This window comes from Beta vulgaris, chromosome 7 (genome assembly GCF_026745355.1).
Source record: "Beta vulgaris subsp. vulgaris cultivar EL10 chromosome 7, EL10.2, whole genome shotgun sequence".
NCBI lineage: Eukaryota > Viridiplantae > Streptophyta > Magnoliopsida > Caryophyllales > Amaranthaceae > Beta > Beta vulgaris.
In genome coordinates, this window is record NC_079208.1 from 18,558,933 (window position 1) to 18,562,157 (window position 3,225).

Consider the following 3,225-nt stretch of genomic DNA (forward strand, 5'->3'; position numbering starts at 1 on the left):
GAAATTAAGGGGGAGAGTTACTAACGTGCGCTGCTGTGGGATATTTTTAAAAATTATAATCTTCGTGCAGGTCAGGTAAACAAACTTCGTGCAGCTCAGGTAAACAAACTTCGTATCTACTACTAGGACTCTCAAAAAATGGCATAAACTTGTAATGACTTGTAACTCACTTGCACTTAAAATTTTGGTAAAATAGGTCACTTGTAGCCTGACTTGTACCTGACCTATATCTAAAATAATAATAACCGATACCTGGTCTTGACCCGACACTTCATGACCTGAACCTGAATTGATACCCGCCTAAAAAAGACCGATAACTGAAATGATCTGACCTGACAATGATTTGAATTCGATTCGACACCTGACCTGATTAGGACCGAAACTGATTATAACTCGACATAACTTGTCATTAACCCGACCTGTTGCGACTCGTTACCTGATTTTCCTAAAGCTGTTGCGACCCGGTATATTATTTTATCCGACTTGTTGCTACATGTTACCCATTTACCCGACTTGTTGCTACATGTTACCCGTTTACCCGACTTGTTGCTACATGTTACCTAATTTTACCCGACTTGTTACTACATGTTACCCGATTTTACCCGACTTGTTGGTTGTAGATAAGTCGACTTGTCATTGACTTCACCACATAGTAATATAAATCATAAACTAACACTACTATAAAAAGGCATATACTTAGATGAACTATTCAAGTATTGATTTTCAATAAAATCTTAAATAATGATACAAATTTGAATCAGAGCCACACAAAATTCATGACTTGTCCGGTGCTTGAAGTGACCCGAAAATGACCTGAAACCAAGTATGGTACAACCCGATAACCACTAACCTGAACTCGTCTCGAACCCGACCCAAACCGCTATTGTCATGACCTGATAAGTGACCGCCCCATGCATGAGTTGAACCTGAAAGCACTCGCTACGAACCTGTAATAAACCCGATCCAACACTACATGATCACGAAAGATGACATGTCCCGAAATTATCCAATACTATATGATCACGAAAGATGACATGTCCTGAAATTAACCGTGCCGAACCTGACTGAACCTGAAAGAAGAAATGAACCCAAACAGACCTGATCGAATTACGACAGTTCCCGACCTACACCTGACCTGTTTGATTTAATGACTATAGACACGACATGACCGAACATGGCCTGAAACCTGAGATGACCCAACCTGAACCCGACTCGGCTAACTGAATTGACAGCTCTATCTACTACTAGTAGTTTAGTACTGTAATATCCAATACGTCTTGGGTGGATCGAATTTATAATAATTTATTATACAGTCAGACTAATTATATTATACAAAAATTAGAATTTTTTCCTTGAATAATGCAAAAGTTAGTTTTAATTCCACAAATATGCCCAAAAAAAAAAATTCCTGCGTACCGTCCACGTAGGACGGCACGCGAGAAAGTGTTTTTTTTTGTTTTTGCGCAGGTCAACCGCTATTCTAAGTAGCGGTTTACTTTAAACAAAACCGCGACTTTGAGTAGCGGTTCATACATATAAACCGCTACTTCAAGTAGCGGTTTAAGTAGCGGTTTAGCTAGAACAGTTCCACGCATATATAAACCGCTATTATGAATAGCGGTTTATGTACAATAACAAAACAGATTGTACTGCTTCCCCATAACTGGCCAAAATGCCAGAAACACATAAAATTCCAGCAATTCCAAACAATTCTTCAACATGTAATTCTAGCACCAAATTCCATCCAACAACACCAAGTTCATCCACACATCAATCACCAAACACCAAGTTCATCCACATTCAAATTTATCCAAGAATTTCTTAATTACGAAGTTAGATTAAGAAAATATGTCAATCACAAACAAAATTTAAAATGTGACATAGTGTTAACTAACTATACAAACAATAAATGAAAGTGCTAAGACCCCCTCTTCTTCTTTTGTGAAGGTCTAGATGAACTAGGTGTGATCTCATTAGACTCTGCAATGGCATCAAGAGAAGATGGAGTGGTGTCATTACGTCGTCGATAGGTCCTCTGACAGACTGGAGGCAAAAGCAAAGGTGTTGTGGTAGATATATGGGCAACAGGCATTGAAGATGTAGAAGTTGATGTATGTGCAGCAGAAGTAGGCACGCCCTGTAAGATGTGTCCATGTCAAGCTCGGCCAACAACATCAATACACAGTCCCCTCATGGTCTGCAATGTCTGTGCAAACAACTGGCTCCCCATATCTGGAGGCAATGACTCAGCAGCCTCTAGTACAGTGCCGCACCTATGAGCAACATCAGATAAAGTATGTGCCTGCATAGAAAGAAAAAATACATATTATATAGTCGTATAAATAAATAAAAGTACAACTACAAATCATTGGACTTACCAGTACTATATCTGCAGACGCAGGCTGATAATGTGTAGAAGGAGGTCGCCTCAATGGATCCGTCATGCGTAACCTCGTGATGCGACGATACCATATCATATACTCCTCAATGGCATGAGTACGACCACTAAACGGAGTGCCCTGAACTATGTGTCCCTCGCGCTCATCCCACTACGCTATGTAAGGTCGATGTCTGAGCGGATAATTCTTGTTCTTCGAACTCTGATCTATGCCATGAAGGGTTGTGCTCGTATCACAAGGTGCTGGAATCATCTGCTCGAATATAAACTGGCGCATAACTCGATCAGGAAAATGAAACTCCACAATGTCGAAACAAATAAGTGGAGCCACTATGCGCCATACATGTCGATCAGCTCGACATATAGCAGGTAACAACGCCAGTCTCGCATCAGTATATGGCTGCCAAGTCATCTACAAAGAAAGAATCTTGCAAATATTAGGCATGTGAGAGATGTCTACCAATGTATAAGTTAGGCATGTAAGACCCTATGTACCTGCTCGTCCGTCTGATGGTCAAGTGCATCCCTGTAGTAAGGAAGCCCACTTGCTAAGTGGGACCTAGTGAGGTGTACCCGAAGCCAACTGAAAAGAAATACACATTAATATCCTTGAGAAAAATGAAACTAAATAATGTCAACAAATGTGAGACATTGAATATTACCTGACAGCTAAGGCGTCAAGCCCCGGAACATGCTGGGAGCCTAAAATAGGAACGCCATCGTCAAACTGTGGAGGTGGGTCCCGCACCCTCGAAATCCGAGGTTTGCCGATGTGTATGTGCTCCCATGCCCAAAGCTGTAACAACAATACAGGGCCACCTAACTCC